Source organism: Vombatus ursinus, unplaced genomic scaffold, assembly GCF_900497805.2.
Source record: "Vombatus ursinus unplaced genomic scaffold, bare-nosed wombat genome assembly UNPS02014832.1, whole genome shotgun sequence".
In the NCBI taxonomy this organism is placed as follows: domain Eukaryota; kingdom Metazoa; phylum Chordata; class Mammalia; order Diprotodontia; family Vombatidae; genus Vombatus; species Vombatus ursinus.
In genome coordinates, this window is record NW_020954610.1 from 1,822,553 (window position 1) to 1,842,932 (window position 20,380).

The window sequence follows — 20,380 nt, forward strand, 5'->3', positions numbered from 1 at the left end:
TACTCAGTCATCATATTGACCATCCTAAAGCAGACTGTCTTCCCTCCTCCCCCTTCAATGAACTGCCTTAGATCTTTATCATCTGCAGGATCAAATATAGAATCCTCTGTTCAGTTTTTAAAGCCTTTCATAACCTGGTCCCTTCCTACCTTTCTAGTCTTTCTACATTTTACTCACACCTGAGTACTCTGTGATCCAGTGACCTCAGCCTCCTTGCTGTTCCTCCCTCAAAACAGTCCATCTCCTAACTCTTGGTATTTTCACTGGCTGTCCCCAACGCCTCGAAAGTTACTTTTCCTCATCTCAGCCTCCTTACTTCTCTGACCTCCTTGAAGTCTTGGCTAAATCCTACTTTCTCCAGAAAGACTTTCCCAACTCCACTTAATGCTAGTACCTTTTCTCAGTTGATTGTCTCCAATTTTTCCTGTATATAGCTTGGTCATACATTGTTGTTTTCATGTTTTCTCCCCCATTAGACTTTGAGCTCCTTGAGAGCAGGTACCATCTTTTGCCTTTCCTTGAATCCCTAGTGCTTAGCACAATGTCTGACATGTAGGAGGTGCTTAATGAATGCTTATTTACTTGATCAATCACATTGGCTATTAAACATACCTTTGATAAAGAGTCCATTTTTGTTTTTTTCTTTTTTTTTTTTGGCTAGGCAATGGGGTTAAGTGACTTGCCCAGAGTCACACAGCTAGTAAATGTTATGTGTCTGAGGCCAGATTTGAACTCACATCCTCCTGAATCCAGGGCCGGTGCTCTATCCACTGTGCCACCTAGCTGCCCCAAGAGTCCATTTTTCTAAGCATACATTTGATAATAGCCCATAGATTTTCTTTTCCTTTTCTTGGCAAGGCAATTGGGGTTAAGTGACATGCCCAGGGTCACACAGCTAGTAACTGGCAAGTGTCTGGTCTGAGGCTGGATTTGAATTCAGGTTCTCCTGACTTCAGGGCCAGTGCTCTATCCACTGCACCACCTAGCTGCCACCTAGCCCACAGGTTTTCAACGGGATTTAAGTCAAATGAGTCCCCAGGCCATTGAAACAGGTTCATTTCCATCTCTTAGATATATTTCTTAACCTTTTCTGATGTGTGGCACTATGTAAGGTTATATTTCAGTATTCATCTCCATTAGGGGATTTCTTTTTTTTTTTAAGTGATTTTTCTTTTTTTTGGTTAGGCAGTCAGGGTTAAGTGATTTGCCCAAGGTCACACAACTAGTACGTGTCAAGTGTTTGGTCTGAGGCTGGATTTGAACTCAGGTCCTCCTGACCTCAGGGCTGGTACTCTATCCTCTGTGCCACCTAGCTGCCCCAGGGGATTTCTGTAATTTCTGTAATTCTGGAATATATCAGCTTCTCAGTATATCAATTACATTTATTCAGACCCACTGAAAGTAAAAAAATAATCCCCAGTACATCTTTGGATAAATATATGCCTGATGAAGTTGTCCAGATCTTGTATGCTCTCTGACAATGGTTTTGCTATAGCCTTGAATTAAAAAATGAATTTCATCAGTAAAGAATCACTTTTTTTCTAAATGTTGTTACTCTAGTCTTTGTATTAACTATGTAAATGGACTTTTCACTGTTCTTCCAACTTCAAGAAGCCTATACCATATTGTATAAAGGAAGGGGGGAAAGCGGGGCAGGAACGAGCATTTATTAAACTCCCACTATGTGGCACTATGCTAAGTAAATACTTTACAGATAGTAATTTATTTGATACTCACAATTTTGTTTTGTTAAATTGGTTTTCAGTTGTGTCCAACTTTCCATGACCCCATTTCGGGTTTTCTATTCAGAGTTACTGGAGTAGTTTGCCATTTCCTTCTCCAGCTCATTTTACTGATGAGGAAACTGAGGCAAACCAGGGTAAGTGACTTGCCCAGAGTCAAACAGCTAGTAAGAGTCTGAGGCCAGATTCAAACTCATGAAGATGAGTCTTCCTGATTCCAAGTCCAGTACTTTATCCACTGCACCACCTCACTGCCCAATAACTTTGTGAGATAGTGCTATTATGGTCCCCATTTTATAATTGATGGAATTGAGGCCAACAGGTTGTGACTTGCCCAGGTTCTCATAGTTAATGACTCTAAGTCGAGCACTCTATTCACTACTCTATCTCAATATTTATAGAGGGATCAATAATAACTTCTCCAGCTGCCAGGTCCCTCTAAATATGACTTTGCTTATTTTCAGATGATTAATTAGGCTGTTTTATAGCAATATGTTGTCAGTTCTTGGCATTTATTTGACTGCACGTTCCTTAAGCTTCAGCATAACTGTTGCTATTTCATTACGGATTTGAATGATCCTTAAAATATCTTATTTCCTCACACTAAAAACCACACAGAATATCTAACAGTCATTGAAGTGTGCTCTTTAAAAAACAGACAACTTTTTCACATTTGCATGGAGTAATGTCCACTGTTAAAAAAAAAAAATCCCAGAACTAAAAACACAACAAAAGAACAATGAAACACCAGTACGCAGAATGAAATCCAGTATTCAACCGATAAAGAACTAACTAAAGGTCAGGGAAACTAGATTAATTGGTTTCATCTGTTCAAGGTCAGACATTCTGAGACAGCAGAGTTTTCCTAGAAGCACATACACATGACCATTGCTGTCACAAATGAAACCATATCAAAATTATTGCTTATCTTAAGTAATCTGCACACCACCATAACTGGCAATGACAGCCTTCTTATCAGTAAATGGAAGGTGATGTCATCTGATATATAGAGCCCTGGATCAGAAGGAGATTTGGATTCTAATAGACATTTAAAATGTACCTACTTTAGTTCCCAATCTGTGAAATATAGCTAATTATTACTACTCCACCCTCTGGGAAATGTGAGGATCCTGAGATCTTAGACTTGAAACTAGAAAGTACTTTTGAGGTCATCGAGTACAAATGCTCCATTTTACAACGAAACTAAGGGTCAAAGTGACTTGCCCAACATCACATGAGTATTTGGAGAAAGGGGAATTTGAACCCACGTCCTCTCTCCCTAAACCTAGCACTCTTTCCACTATGCCACACCAGATATATGAGGTAAGAATCTGTTTCATTTGGGATTTTTTAGTCCAAAAGAGGTATTACTAATAATCTATTTTTACCACCTCTTCAATACTTTATTTCCCCCATTGCCCACATTCTTCCCTTCAGTCAGGAGGAGAATTAGATTTTCCCCGGTTTTTTTTTTTGTTTGTTTGTTTGTTTGGGTTTTTTTTTTGGCTGCTAGGAGAGAACAGAGATGAAGGAATCATAGAGTCTACTGCCATGGTGTCAAACTCAAATAGAAATGGAGACCACTAAACCATAAATAAGAATCCCTGTAGGCTGCATATTGACTTGGCTTTAAAATGTAACATTAGCTATGTTTTATTGTATTTTTAGTTATTTTGTTAAATGTTTCCCATTTATATTTTAATCAGTTTTGGGCCATGCTTGGGAGTGTTGTAGACCATATGTGTGTTCAACACCTCAGCTCTAAATCACAGGAAAGAAATGACTGAGGTAACATGGTGTAGTGGACAAAATACTGGACTTGGAGTTAGAAAGTCGTGGGTTCAGATCCTGCCTCAGATACTTAGCAGCTGTGTGATCCTGGATAAGTCACTTAGCATCTCTGTGCCTCAGTTGCCATATCTGTCAAATAAAGGGTTGGACTTGATGACTTATAAAGTTCCTTCCAGTTCAATCTTATGACTACAAGATTAAAGAAATACATTCATTGCCTCCTTTTTGTTCAAGCCCTCCAGGGAACTGGGGCCCAGAGAGTTCTAAGACCACATAGACCTTTACTGTCTCCTTTCTATTAAAGTCCTACTTCTTTATAATCTTTCAATTTCTAAATTAAACCAAATCACTATTGAACTACTCTTTTTTTATTTGTTTATCATACAGTCAGCCAACAGATATTTATTTTTGACTACTAGGTGCCTGATACTGTGCTAAGCAGATGAATTTGGGTGGAGAAGAAAGTAATGCCTGCATATGCCTTTTTTTACATTTGCAAAAATCTTTTGTAATTTTTAATATTTACATTTAGGGTTGAATTAAATGGAATTGCCTGTACTGGCCCTCTAGGATTCTCAAGTGATTATTAAAAGATGGGAAACTTGTGCCAAATGACACCTATTATTCATATAATTTCTATCTGCATGAGAAACTATCAAAAAATATTTTCAGGTTAGCCATTTTGGTAGTCTAACTGAGGACTGGCATACTGATGGGTGTGCATTTTGACCTACTATTAAAAGAAACAACAGTTTTTCCCTCCTTTGACACAAATGAATTCTGTATTACTTGTGAATCCAATGAATAATTCTTTAAAATACACAGTTATAAAATGAATGGGCAGTTGTGAATTTCTAACAATGTTTATCTTTACTAACACCTCCCCACACAAAGCATATTCCACAATACATCACAGACCACATTTGAAGAATGGGATCCTGGGCTGAAACTGTGGTTCAATTATTAATAGAATGCCACTATCAATAAGTGACTATGTAAATCTCCTTTGTTTACGATAAAATGTATCCATTAGGCCCTTCTTTACCAAGCCCACATATTTAGAACACACATAATATATTTATAGGGTTTAAAAAAAAGCTGGTGTAATAGTTTTCTCTAAGGAGGTAGTACTTGTTCATTTTTAATTGTCTAAAATGAAGCATATGACTGCTAGACTTATTCAAGGTGATTCAATGCCAGATAAGGAAAAAAGTAAAATAAAAACATGCCCAAATTCTAAAGACAATAGGGTTCAAGTATCTATAACTGCAATGACATCCCTGAAGGATATTTAGGTTGTTTTTGTCTTAACTCGGGTTGGTACCACTTCCCAGGTCTTTAAAATTATTAGAGGCACCATGGCACAGTGCAAAGGGTGCTGGATCTAAAAGCTAGAGAACCTGGTTTTGGTTCCTAGGCTTCTAGTCCTCAGTGCAAAAATTGCTAGTTAAAACTCTTTTACTTTTTACCTCTGTGTCCTTGACAAGTCATTTGACCTCTCTGGGATTAAGTTTCTCATCTGTAAAATGAAGGAGTTGGATTAGTTGACCTTTAATATCTCTTCCACCTCTAATCTATAATACGATGGGATAGGATGAGTGGGATGAGATGGGATAGGATGGGATAGGATAGGATAGGACAATATGAGATAGGATGGAATGAGATGAAATGGTGTAGGATGGGATAGGATGGGGCAGGATAAAATGGAATGGAGTGAGATGAAATGGGATAGGATAAAACGAGATAGGATAGGATGACAATATGATATGATTATATGATGTGATGTGATATAATGTAATATATATTTCTGGAGCAAAATTTAAGATATTAGGATCACAGATCTAGAGATAATCTAGTTCAGTCCTCTCATTTTACAGATGAGGAAACTGAGGCCCAAAGAGATTAAGTGACTTGTCCAAAGTCAGTTGTTGTTTCAGTCATTTTTCTTCATGACCCCATTTGGGTTTTTTGGACAGAAATACTGGAGTGATTTGTCATTTCCTTCTCCAGCTGTTCGAGGTCACAGTAAAGGTAAAAAGGTAAAAAGTGGAATAGCTAGAACTAGCAATGTTCACCCTAGGGACCAGGAGCACAAAACACACATGAGACAAATAACACAAATAATTCATTCAAGTAGAATTGTAATCCATGATAAGAAAATAATGAGTAAATATTACAAAGTCTACTCTGTTGAATGGAAAGGAAATTAATTACAATCCTGGCATCCATACTGCAAAAAAAGATCACCTACTAATTTTTGCACAGTGAACTGTGGCAAAACCTTATGTTATGATTTTGAACCTAGAGGCTGAACCCATGTCCTTTGACTCCAGGTCCAATGATCTTTCCAATGTATTATGAAGTCCTCAGAAATTAAAGTAAGAAAAACTATCAATTATCTGTTAAATGTAATTAGCTGGGAGTATTTTCAGAGTCTACACATACCCATTTTATAGATGAGAAAGCTGAAGCTCAGAGACCACTTCAAAGAAGCAGCTACAATAACTGTTTTATGCTCTTTTTGGATCCAGTGACTTTTTTTTCTTGCCCTTTCATCACCCACCATTAAAATTCAGGGTAAGAAAATCAGGCTGAAATGCGAAGTATTGAACATCTCAAGTAGTTTTAAGAAGAATATTAAATAAGTAACCCTCTTGGCTAAGCACTTTAAAAATAATATACAATCCTATTTAATCCATCATTTTTATTCATTCATTCATTTATTCTCCCATGGGATCATCACAGTTTCAGTGGGCAACATTTGTGTATAAAGTGATGCTTTTTTCTCTCCTATAACTGTTTTAAAGACCTAATTCATTAATCTTGGACATAATATTTAGATACATAAAAGAAATCTAGTGTCAAAACATTACTAGTAAATAATAGCAGCAATAAATTTTGACTTGACCCACTCTTAGAAAAATGGATTCTTTCATTCCTAATTTAAATATACACACTTGAAGTTTTAAAATAACAAGTCTCTATAAATCAAGACCTCACCCAGCAATTTTTATACTAGTCAATTCCTTAATATCTCTATTTTGACATTTTTTGTTTTACATAGAATTGGTAAATCCTGAGATAGCCCAAAAGAAATATATTCCAAGCTTCAGTCCCATGTTTCCAACCATCAGTTGGTTATTTCTAATCAGATAAGCCCAGATGTCTCCTCCCAAAACTTAAATTTGAGTAGGGCAATTGGAGCTTTGTCTCAGGGTACTGAAAATTAAAAAGTTCACTTCCTATTCAGGTGGCATTCTAGCCCACCATTCTCCATTGCGCTGTGCCATGTGACATGACCGTCCACTCTCTCACCCTTGGGCCTCCTCGCCATGACATCTGTGTTGAAACTGTGTCTTGTTCTGGTCCCCCTGACCACCCTTTCCCATTCTAATTATTAGAGTAAATTTACAAGTTTACAATTTACAAGTATAAAGTAACAGTAGCAAGAAGTAAGATTGCAAAGAAGAACCTGGAAGTTGCTTACAGACCATCCCATAGATCAAAGGAACATAACAGTTACTTGCAAACTGTATCATAAATTTACTAAAAATCACATCCTGAGACTATGTGCTAAATTAGGAGATGTCAGCTAGCCTTTGCTCTAAGGGCCTTTTGGTCCTGCTTACTGTTTGTGCACTGAAAGCCTCAGATAAGCTCCAGACTTCCACAGTAAGACCAGCGGAACACCAAATGTTGCTGATGACTTTGAGATGATGTAGATATATTAATGAACTAAACCCAAGGAGATACAGATAAGAATCAGTCTGTTCCCCACCAAAACCCCATAAAAATGAGACTCCAAACTCCTGCCCTCCAAAGCACTCCTCCATCTCCATCTATGTCCATACTGTTCCCAACTCTAATCCGTGGTTATGTAAGAGACTTTGCCACCCTCCTCATTCTTTTCCCCATGATGCCTGACTTCCTCTACCTCATCCCTGTCCCCACATCATCTATCTCTGTACTCTCTTTGCTCTACTTGTGACTGTACTTTCTGAGCCATTTGGTTCCTTCCCTTCCCTTCCCTTCTGTGCCTTATTAAAGTGTGCCTGACACCTTACTCCCTACTGCCATTGTGGTCTTTTCCAGCAAGTATCCAAAGAACCGGGCATGCCTGCCTCCATTTAATAATTCCATAAGTTAATTAGCAATTTAGAATCTTTTCCTACTACTTCTTTTTCTCCCCACCTGTCACTGCCTCATCTAGATCCTTTATCTCCTCCCAGGGATTGGAGGCCATTGACCATGCCTTGGGGGACCAGGCTAGATTCCCTGGGGGTTGAGTGACTGCCTCTTCCAGCTCGACTGTATGTACATCAGGCAGACTATCCTTGCCTCTGCCCCCCAACTAGATTTTCTCTAGGTTCAATAATTCCTAGTTACAACTCTGAACATCCCACTAGCATTTCCAGCTCAAGACCTCTGAAAATGAGTTCATCATCTCCTTTCCCAAACCAACTCTTCCTCCTCATTTCCCTACTTCTCTTGCTAGTGATTCTCTCAAACCCAGAACATGGGAGTCACCTGTGATTCCCTCAAATACCACATTGAGCCAGATTGGGTTGTAGAGTTTGGCACTGAGATAAGAACAACAGTCATTTTGTCAAAGTAATTGATGCCTGTTAAATAGGGCATTGCTCTTCATATGATAAAGTCTTTCGGTCAGGAGATTTAGTCCAGGTGTTGCCTATTAAATGGAATTTATGCCCCATTATTTAGAACTAAACTTCTTCTTTTTCAAACTTTTGTACAAAGTTTTCTCTTATCCTTTTCCTGTATGCTAGGGGAAAAATAGAAAAACAGTTTGAGTTGTTCTATGTGCTACCAAAGGTCTGGTTGCTCTTTGCCTGTTTATACTTAATACAAAATACACCAAAATGTCTCCATACTGACTCCACAGCCTCTACCTAAGTTTTGTATCTGCTTCATTGAAACTCTGCATTTTCTTTAGATTCTACTCTGTCTCAGTCCTCCCTAGGCTGCATTCTTGATTTCCTCCACCGTACCCCAACTCTTTATCCTGAAGCTCATTCCAGACCTAGATTCATACATTGGAAGTACCCTTTGGCTTCTCCCTCTGATTGAATGGCTCCTCCCAGAACCTCCAAATAAGGAGGGTACCCAGGCCAGTCACATATCATTCCTCTACATGCTATACTCCCTAATTTTTTACCATACCCCTTCACCTGATACCTTTGCCCCCACCTCACCCTTTTTCCTTTTTATGCGTTGTCTTCTACTATTGTTATTTAAGCTCCTTGAGGTCAGGAATTGTATTTCTTTCTACTTGTACATGTATTTCCAGCACTTAGCACAGTGTCTGGCACATAGTAAACACTTAATAAAAGCTTGTTGACTGACTGTCCTAAAGAATTGTTGGAATTAAGAAATGTCAGAATCTCAGAGTTGGAAGGGTCTCAAGCATGGTACCCACACTTGAATAGGAATCACCTACAATAGCAAATATTGACTGTCCATGTTCACTCCCAAGGGGTCTCAACATTATTTCTGCTTATAGATCAATCCATCCATCAATGGATCCATGACCTCATCAAGGGCTGAACTGGGATGAACTTCATGCACTATTATCTAACCATATATAAAGACAACACTAGAGACCAACTGTCAGTAGGGTCAATGTTTATTTTTTATTCCAATGGTTTCCTCTCATAGTAGAATTTGTAATGGATTTGCATTGACTCAGCTATGCCTTCACAACACATAAAGCTTGTCATACATTTTCAAGATGGCTGGCTAGTGCTCATTATGGCCATGGAATATAGCCAGGATACTTAGACAATTTAGGGATCAAGTTCTGTATCTTGACTTCATAAACAAAAGGCTCTCACCAACTAGATATTGTTTATCCTTTTCACTTCTCCATCCCCCATGTAGTCCTTTGTGGTATTATTGTCAGATAAAATAAAGAAGCACAAAATAAATATTCATTCTTTTTTAGTTCAATTTTATTTTTATTTAACAAAACTTTATTTTCTCTCCCTCCTACTCATCACCTCACTGGAAAGAAAAAGAAAAAGAAACATGCCTCATAAAGTAGAACAGATTCTTTCATTGGCCATGTTGAGAAAAAATATGTCGTATTCTGCAACCTGAGTCTATCACCTCTTTGGCAAGGAATTAGACAGCATATTTCATCATCCACCCTCTGGAATCATTGATGATCATTGTGTTGGTCAGAGTTCTTTGAGCTTTCATACTTGAAATGAGTACTCCTTTAACCAATATTTATTTAGCACTTACTGTGTGATAAAAGCATGGTGGAGGATGTAGAGATGGACATTTTAGTCTCATTCTGGGCCTCTGCCTCAAAGTGATAAAGAGTTGTTTCATCGAGGCAATATTTTATTTAATAGAAATCACATTTCTTCAACCTTCCCCCCCACAAAAGAATACAAATTGAAAACATTAAATTCCTAAATGCAATCAATGTCTGCATCACATGCAAGTCCAGTTTGTTTTGTCTCTGGATCAAACAGTGTAGTCAAGGTGCACTTGCCTGTCAAACATTTCACTGGTCTTGGAGACAGCTTAAGAGCTGCAGTGTATCTCCTGCCAGGGCTGCTACTACAAAAATGGCCTTGGTTTGCAATTTTAGTTTACGTATATTTGGAAGTATCCTAGTTAGAAGAGAGGGAAAAAAGCAAAATATTTTTAAAAATTTTATCGGTAAATGAAGATCAGGAAGCTTCTAGGCAAGGCTCTTCAGTGATTCATCAATGTCTTGCTTTTATTTAAAACAGTTCTTTGAGTGCAATGAAAAGATTCCCCAAAAATGTCCCTAGGATTTTCAGTGATTGTTTTTTCTTTGAATTTTGTTGCCTTTGTCAGCCTGGAAATCTTGTTCCCTGAGTTTCTGAGAAGCTTAAGGGATACAGTGGAAAGAGTACAGAATTTAGAGTTGGAGGACCTGACCTTAAGTCAGAAGGGTGGGGTCTACTACTTGCGACCCATGGGCCTTTGGGTCCTGGGCATTCAAAGACAAAGAATGAAAAAAAAATGTTTACTTTCATGGAGCTCATTCTCTCAAGAGAGACAGTGGACTAGTCACTGCCTCCCTCATCTATAAAATGAAGGAATTAGACTAAGACACCCATAGCAGAGGTCCTTAAGGTCTAAATCAATGGGCCAGACCACATATTCATGAGATAGATTCAATTCAATTCAAAAAAGCATGTAATATGCAAAGCTGGCTATACAAAGACGAAAACAAAACAGCCCCTTCCCTAATGGAACTTACATTCTACTGGGGGGGAACCACATTTATGTGAAGTAAGGAAGTTAATAAATGAGGAAAAAGGTTAAACATCATGATGCCTTAGACTAGAGAACTTCTAAACACCAAGAAAATATTGAGCTCTCAGGAATTCAGACCTCCTGACCTGAGGAGGAGTCTACAAGTCAGTGAGACCTGTTTGCTATTCCTAGCTCTGCCAGTGACTTTCTATGTAGCCCAGGGCCAAGTCACACTCACAGTGTCCCAATTTCTCTCTCTATAAAATGGGGTTGTTCATATTTGCCACCTACCTCACAGCCATCACACTGTGGATTCATGAGATAATGCTTGTGAAAGGTTTTAAAATCTTCAGTAGAAAAAGTGCTATGTCTCAAGCATTGCTGAATATTACAATGAAGCTTGGGGGTTTGTGTCTTTTCAAAAAAGACACAATTGTCATTGTGAAGATGTGCTAATAAGGTCACTGAATTATCAGCAGTACATTACTGCATGCTCAGTCAATATGAAATAATGCTTGATGGAGATTTGTTCTTGGTTGTAGTCTAAGGGCCAATAGGTCAAGATAAAGTATTTGCTTCCACTTTGATTTTCACATCAGCCCAAACCTATCACCCAGATTGAGTGGGATTTATGTAGAACAAGATGGAACTCTAGTTTCATTTATTTTATTACCTATGTATTCATGTGATTGTAGATTTACTGGAAGCCATGAGATCTTTCAGTTCAACCTCCACATTTTTCAGATGAGAAAACTGAGTCACAAAGAGCTTAAATGATCTACTTGTGGTCACAAAACTAGTAAGTGTCTGGGGTGGGATTTGAACCTAGGCCTTCTGACTCCAAATTTACTCTGCTCAAAGAAGGCTCATAGTATCATAGTTCTAGACCTAGAAGTGGGAGATCCTGTTATGTCTTGGACTAGAAGGTTGTTGCTTCCAACTTCTGATATTCATGAGCCTCCTCAGTACAGGAAACATTTTCATTTTTGTCTTTGTACCTGTACTGCTCAGCACAATGCCTGACACATAGTAGGTGCTTACTCAAAGTTTATTGAATTAAATGGAAGGTGGTAGTTGGTGGATAGTGATTTTATTTCTTGATAGTCTTAAGAAGGAAGCAACAATGTTTTAATCCAGTTCATAACAGGATGTCCCACTTTCAGCATGGAGAGCAATATCAGATAATAGAATCATAGACTTAGAGCTGAAGGGATCCTTAGAATCCATCTAGTCCAACCTCATCATTTTACATATGAGTAAACTGAGGCTCAAAAACGTGGAATGACTTGCCTAAATCATACAACTAAGATGTGTCAGATAAGGGATTTGAACTTTGGTCTTCCTTACTCTAAGATTCTGATCCCTACACCATGCCTTTTAATAAAATCACCATCTTCTAGGAATCTACAGATTTACTATTTTTCCTCTAATGTGTCCTTTGGTTTTCATTTCATTCACAGTTATAGGACCCTCTGGTTACAGCCAGGGACATGTTTAGCCATGCCATAACTTCTAGAGGGATCTTTCTTTCCTCAGAGAGCAAGTCAGGTTCCTAATTACAAAATCATTTTTTGTCATTGTGATCTTCATTTACCATTACCTTGGACCAAACTATCCCTTTTCTGGGAAAAATAATTGAGAAATCTGTGAGACAGAATTACCAGCATCATCAGCAGTTCTCCAAATCCTTCTTTTTTCTTTAGTTTAGGGACATACTGCATTTTCAACATTTGATGAAGGAATCAAAAGTCTGGTATTATCTGATGAAGCTAACAATAGCAGAGGCTGAGTAAAGGAATGAAGAGAAGATTAGAGAGAGAGAGAGATAAGGAGAGAGAGAGAGAGAGAGAGAGAGAGAGAGAAAGTAAGACAGAGAGAGAAAGAGAAAGACAGAGACAGAGAGAGAAAGAGAGAGAAATAGAAAGAAAGAGAGTTCTTTCAATCCTTTTTCCCTAATGAGAAGTGATTACCTAAGTTTTGAAGACTAGCCATTCTTCTAGAAAATTCTGCCCTTTGCTCAGAATCTCAGAATTGCTAGTTTGCCCTATCTGACAGAACTTGTCTCAACACTCTTTTCATATTTCTTACTTTGCTACATATTTCTGTCATATTTCTCAATAGCCTGAGCACTTGCCTCATATCTATTAATCAGATCCTTACCTTGGAGTACCAGAGCCAGTTCCAATTATTCTTTTAGCATATTATTATGTGGAGAGTATCTTGGCAACAGACACACCCTAAATCATTTTCCAGATAATATGGTAAGTGGAAAGCTGAGGAAGGAGAGAGGAGAAAAACACCAGGGGACAGAATGTCATCATTCTAACACAAACATATAACGGGATACTTAAGCAAGAGTCTTTCATGCACTAACATCAAAGCCTTGATCCTATCGAGAGAGGTGAGACAAGTTGCTGCTAATAGAAGGCCTGATACCTGAAAAGACTCTGAGCATATTTGAAATTCTTAATAATAATTCCAGAAAACCCAGTGGCTTCCAAGCTACATATGTGAATTCAAAAGGAAAGAGATATTTCATCTTCTGAAAACACATAGTTCAATAAGATAACACAACTCGACTTTCTCTGAGGTCAGAGACTGATGTGGTTTTTTCTTTGAATCCCTAGCAAGCACCTAACATAGTACCTCGGCACATAGTAAGTGCTTCATAATCCTTGTTGAATGAATGATCATATTTTCTATCATCCTCTGATTCTAACAAGGGTTGGACATTTTCAAAACCCAATTCAATTCGATTTAAATCAATAATCTTTTATTAAGCTAATATAATGTGAAAGGCACTGAGCCAAGCAAAGGGAATGAAGATCTAATGAGTACAAGTATTGTCCTTGAGGAGTTTGAGATCTTAAAAAAAAAAGGGCAAAATTTGTACAAAAGTATTCAGAAGTGAGTGAAGGACCAAAAAAAAAAAAGAGAGAGAGACAATCCAATGAGGGTAATGCCATGGAGGACCACACAGTCAGTTTGCAGAACAGTAGTCCACAGCTTGGGACATTGCTAAATCTGTCACCAGGGGGAGCAGCAATCAGAAGCAGAGAAGGGGTTCACTAGGGACTCCACTAGTACTGTGAGTTATCTTTCTCCTACTTGGCACCCTGACCACATGTTTTCCCTTGTGTGTTCTTTCTCCCAGTAGTATAGGAATCTGTGTATATGGAGGGAATTTTCCTTGAAATTTATTTTGCTAGGCAATTAAAGTACCTTTTTCTCTGAATTAACATGTCTCCTTGTTGGCTGGCAAAAGGAACATCTATGGGAGTTTATGAGCAAAGGTTTTGAGTAATGACTGACCTACAATGACCTCGGACATCTTTAGGGAGAACTTCAGGCTTCACAGATAATTGTTGCAAGTCAGAATATTCCCAATGCAAATTCAGAAAAAAAATGAATAAAAAAGCATTTATTAAATGTCTGCAATGTGCCAGGAACTAAAGAATAAAAATACAAAAGGAGCTCTTACCCACAAGGACCCTACATTTTGATAGGGAGAGACAGAACAAATAAGGGAGTGGTGCCTGAAGAAAGCAGATTAGATCTGGGATGGCTACATGTAGAGATGGTGAATAGAGCCAGAGGGCATTCAGTTGGCATGCCCTTTCTAGAAGCAATGGTAAAAATGATTTGATTACTGTTCCCAGAGCAAGTGGTGGATGCAGATGGCAAGATATCCAGGGGAATATGCTGGATGGGATGTGAGTGTTATGAAAGATTTTAAGAGAGAACAATTTCATGTGGAAAAAATACTTCCACTAAGGAAGGCTTCATGGAAAAGGTTGCAACAGAATTTGACCTTGGAATGAAGTTGCTTTGTCAGTTGGAAATAGAGGAATGGGGACAGAGGTTTGCTGATAAATATTTGACAACTGACTCTCAGGGAAAAAATGTTCACATGACACATTTTTAAGTTTTATTTGCATTAATTAATATTTTTCCATCGCTTTCTTAGGTCTTAACAATTAGCAACAAAAAAAAATCAAGCCCTGATTCATGGCATTTGCTGAGTTCTGAGGTATAAGTACTCATATTGAAAATTTGTCAGTGTGTTTTGGCTCCAGCGTACCCCTAGGTGGAGAGGGAGATACAGAGGAATTAAGAAGGAATTAATCCCAACCATGGGACATAGTGTGAGCAAAAGCGAGAAGACAGGTAAAGACAGGATGGGAATTGGAGGTGAACTGGCCATTAAGCATAAGAAGAGGAGTAGTATAAGCAATGCATGGAACATTTGAATATTTATTAACTGAGTGAGAGAGGGAGAGTCATTTAACTATTCTGAGTCGTCTTTTCCTCATCTGTAAACAGGGTATAATACTTGCACCGTGGACATCAAAATGGGTATAATCTTTGCACTGTGGTCTTCAACTGGTTATTGTAAGGAAAATTCTTTGTAACCCTTTAATGTGAGCAGTAATTATAACCTGTGGGCTCTCCACTATAGAATATAAGCTCCCTGAAGGCAGGAAATATTTTCACTTTTGTCTTTGTACCCTCAGCGCCAAGAACAATGCCTGCCTAGGTCCTTTAAAAAAGTTTATTAAATTGAACTGAAGGGGAGAGTTGGGGAATAGTATATAATAACATATTACCTTTAATAAATATGTATTGTTGAATATGAATTTGAATACCCTTTCTGAATCTGCCATGTCTGACCAGGCTGGGATCTAGGTGATGGTAACCCTTCTAACCCATACTCATACACTCAGGAACCCATCATCCACATGGATACAGCGGAAGAGCAGAAATGGAACAAGGCTGTCCAAATGGTTAGCCAAGTTCTCCTGCCCTTGGAACTAATGAAAACTCTAATACAGGTTCTTTCATTCAAATAATTAATTTTGAGACTTTTTAGTTTATATAAGTCATTTTATCTTAGACAGTCCCACTTGCAGAGACTTTAGAGATTTTACCCTATCTTTAAAAGAGGAGCAACCCCTCAAGATTCCCAACCCTGTTCTTAAAGATAAGGTAACAATCTCCAGTGTAAAGATAAGGTAACAATCTTCCAGAGAGAAGGGCTATTTTGACTATGGTTCCAATTATCTGAGACGCTTACCTGAGTCAAACACCAAGACCTAAAATAAAGGGAAAAGAAAGGGGGAAAAGAGGCAAGGAAATGAGCAGCTGGTACAGCAGGTTGGCTGCACTTGAGAAAGAAAACCACCAGAATGGATTGTAGCCATCCCTGTTGAAGCAGCCAAACCCTTCCCAGTGTATTTATACATTTCCCATTCCTCTGGGGGGCTGCACTGTAGCTAATGGATGGGAGAGTGTGCATGCAGGCAGGGAGCAGGTGCTAATCCACCCAGACTAGTCAACAGCAAGCGGTTAATGGCACTTTAAAAAAAAGACTGAAAAAAACATGTTTTGACTCCAACCCTGCCTGAACAGGAGTCTGGTCTGGGATCCCATCCCTAAACAATAACCCACTTTATTTATTGATGAATATGTCAGAAGCATGGAAAATCCAGAGGACATCAGTCTCTAACAGTTTTAAAATATATATTTTTCTAGTAATAGCTAGCATTTATACATCACTTTAAAATATACAAAGAGTTTTACAAATATCATCACATTTGATCCTCAAACAACCCTGAGAAGTAGATGCTGTTATTATCCCCATTTTATAGATGAGGAAACTGAGACAGACAGAGGTTAAGTGACTTACCCAAGGGCCACAGCTAGACAGCTTTGAATTTTGATATTTCTGATTCCAAGGACTCTATCATTTGCCATTTGCCATTTGCCATTTAATGGCCAGCTCAGGCTCATTCACAACCACAGCTTAGAGGAACTGCAAAGTCAAAGGGTTTCCTCAAAAAATCCAATACTGACCAAGAAGTAAATAGTCCCTGTTGAATCTCTCTGTAACTAAGCAGTGAGATTAAATACAGCCTTATATGTAGGCAGATCAGTTAAGCACATTATGTGAGACAGCTGAAGGTCTTTGGGAGAAAACCCTATTAACCTTGTTGTTATTGTCTGGTAGTTGTTTTTTTTCAGTTGTGGCTGACTCTCTGTGACCCCATTTGGGGTTTTGTTGGCAAAGATACTGGAGTGGTTTGCCATTTCCTTCTCCAGTTCATTTTACAGATGAGGAACTGCGGCAAATGGGGTTAAGTGACTTGCTCAGGGTCACACAGCTAGTAAGTGTCTGAGGCTGGATTTGAACTCAGAAAGATGGGTGTTCCTGATTCTAAGCTCAGTGCTCTATCCACTGGGCCACCTAGCTGCCTTATTAACATTAACCCCTATTAAAGTTCCACTATTAGTAATTAATTGCTTTATATTGGTCTTTGCCCTTTATCTTAAGTTCTCTTTTAAGATTGTAAGGCAACTTGAAATTTCAGAAAGAGTATTGGACTTGTGGTCAGAAGCTTGGAGGGTGGGTTCTGGCTCTACTATTTACTAGCTATGCCACTAAACTTGGACAAATACCTAGGTAGAGCAAGGACTAGTACTCAGCTCAAACCTTTTTATATTTCATTTCTTTTTATATTTTATATTATTTGGTATATGTATACACACACACCAAATAAGATTAAAAAAAGGTTGAGTTACATAATAGATACATGCATGTGTGCGCACGTGTGTGTATGTATTTGTATAGCAGCATTCCTGAATGAGTAGAGCGCTGACCTCAGCATCTAGAAGGCTTGGGTTTCAGTCCTACCTCTGACACATTGCCTGCATGACCATGGGCTGATAACTAAAACTTGGCAGAGATCCAGAGAATTTTCTAAGACTATAAGTTGCAAAACAAGTGGTATTTGAATCAATAGAAGCAGTTTTCTTATAAGTCTGATCCAGAAGATGAATTAAATCCCAGGTCTGGTACCAAAAGCAAAAAACAAAACAACAAACAAAAAACCCACTTTCATCTTTTCACAAAAATCATCTCATTTGATCCTCATTGAAACCCAGTGATGTAGGACAGGCATTCGTTTTCCTGCGTTATATTTTCAAAGACAGGCATAGACAGGTTAAGGTCCAATTTAAATTTCAACTCCTATATGAAGATTCCTCTGACCAATGCAGCCCTACTCCTCTGAACTCTTACAACCACACAATATACCATTTAATTATATCTTATTTTGGATGGACCCCTAATATTTATGTGTGTTAGTTTTGTCTCTCCATCCAGATTGAAAGCTCTTTAGATTTGAGTTAATATATGTCATATTCTTCGTAAACCTTAAAGTGCTATGTGAGTGTTATTGTTGTTGTTGTTAATCTCGTTGTTAACAGCCAGCAAAGTCTTACACTTCTTTGATATTCCTCTCGGGATCTATCACTATGTCAAGCAAATAGTAGTTGGTCTATAAATATCTACTGATTAAAAAACTTGTTCTGTTTTCTTCCTTCTGGAAACCTCTCAGTTGTCAATGTCTAATCTGAAATCTGCAAACGTTTGCCCTGTTGATGCTCAGATGCTGTAGGTCATTTATTGATAAAGATGATGACAACGATAACAATGACAACAACTATGACAATAATGATGATGATGGTGATGATGATGATGATGATGACGATGATGGATGGGTGGGGCAGCCTGCCATAGTGGTTAGAGAACCACCCTCAGAGCCAAGAAGACCTGAAGACCACTGTCCCAAATTGGCTGTGTGACCCTAGGTGAGTCATTCAGCCCTTCAGCACCCCCTGGCAGAAGACTTGCTACTCTGCATTGCAAGAAGTCATTTCCTCACCAGGACTTTTCTACGTTCATGAAATCACAGGTCCAGTTCAAAGAAGGGGGGAGGGGGAGGAACAGTACTACCTTCAATAGATAGGTGAGTTACATTATTTTATGTTATGTGAAAGCAAATAAGGTTTCTGAAGCACTTTTTTCATAACAACCCTTTGAGGTTGGCAGCTTAAGTACTATTATTCCCAATTTAAAGTCCCTGTAGAGAGAAATCATAACATAATAGATGGAGGGTTAGCCTTGGAAGCAGGAATGAATAAAGAAAAAAAAAGCACTTTTCAAGTGTTTACTATTTGCCAATACTAAATTAAGGCTAGAAAGATTAAACAGAAGTGGCTTTTGTCCTCAAGAAGCATTCATTCTAACAGAAGAAAACAATACATACAGGGAAGGGAATTTTGTTCTGGGGATGCAGGGAGAGGAGTAGGCAAGTGGTGAAATAACCGGGATAAATGGCTAGATGGGAGGGGGAGGTGAAGCATGGCTTAGTGTCTAAGACTTGTTAGATATCATCCACTAATTGGGCTAACTTGCATGCACTCAGTCACCATTCAGCTGGCTTGGGCCATGGGGCAGGTGCTACAAAGATGAGTGGATTAACTTCTGCAGGGAGTGGAGCGTGGATTCAGGAAGATCTAGGGATCTAGAGGTCCAGCTCACAGGTCCAATGTAAAGGATGCTGGTCCAGGTGAGGAGGACCAGGTCAATAGTAGTAGGCAACTGGCAAGGGTCTGAGTGAATGGCTAGTTGGCTGTGTGGGATGCAAAGCTAAAGTATGATTTGATGTCTAAGAAAACTTGGGTTCAAGTCCTATCTCAGACACAAGCTGGCTGTGTGACCAGCATTAATTATTTAATTTTTCAGTGTCCCAGGCAACCTCTAAGACTATAAATTACATGATGTAGTTGTTGACCTACATTGGTGGAAAAAGGTACTACACTGAGAATTTCTTATACCCATGACATTTTGAATAGAAAAAAAAATCCCCCTCTGTTCTCTTTTGATCTCTGTCTTTTTTGGTTTGTTTTATTTTGATAGGTTTTTTTGGGAGAGGGGTGCAAAATGGTTTTCTTATCTTAACTAGGCTGCAACTGCAGCGGCCATTCATTGGCTGATACAAATATCAATTGGCATGGAAGCTTTAACTGTATCTATATTTCCAATGTAGGTTGGTGATCCTCTCTAGATAACCTGGTGGGTTTCTCCTTAGGCTCCTGGAGTATTCCCAAATTGTCAAACTTAGGACAAACAATAAAAAATTTAAGTCATTCTTAACAGTATGTTCAGAATTTAAACAAGAAAAGTTAAGAACCTGAAGGACAGTCCCTGTGTTATAAAGGAGGGTTGCTTTGGTCACAGCCTCAGTTTCTTCATCTATGAAGTGAAGGTGTGGGATGAAATGACCTTTAAATTCCCTTCTAGTTCTAAAAATCTGTGACTCTATTCCTATTTCACATATGGAAAGACTTGGGCCCAGAAAAATGAGTAACTCCTCAAAGGTCACTGACTCAGTGGGCGAGTCTTCAATAGAATCCAGGTTTCTTTCAAAGTCACAGAATAACCCAGTAAGACAATGGTTTCAACTTGACTGTTTCCTAAGGAGCCCATCTAGGTCAGTTAAATAAGAGTGGACCAAAAGTACTTTTTCACATGACTTTACATGCACATACAAATTATGTCATCAATTCTCAAGCAATTGGCAGGCTAACATTTTCTCATTATTCCCTTAACAGCTGTCATGTCTTGATATTTTTCTCAAAATTCTGTTCCTTCTTACCTACCTACTAACTTGGATCCAGATCCTAAGATCATAGATTTAGAATTGGAAGTAAAATTGGAGGCCGCCAAGCTCAACCCTGTCATTTTA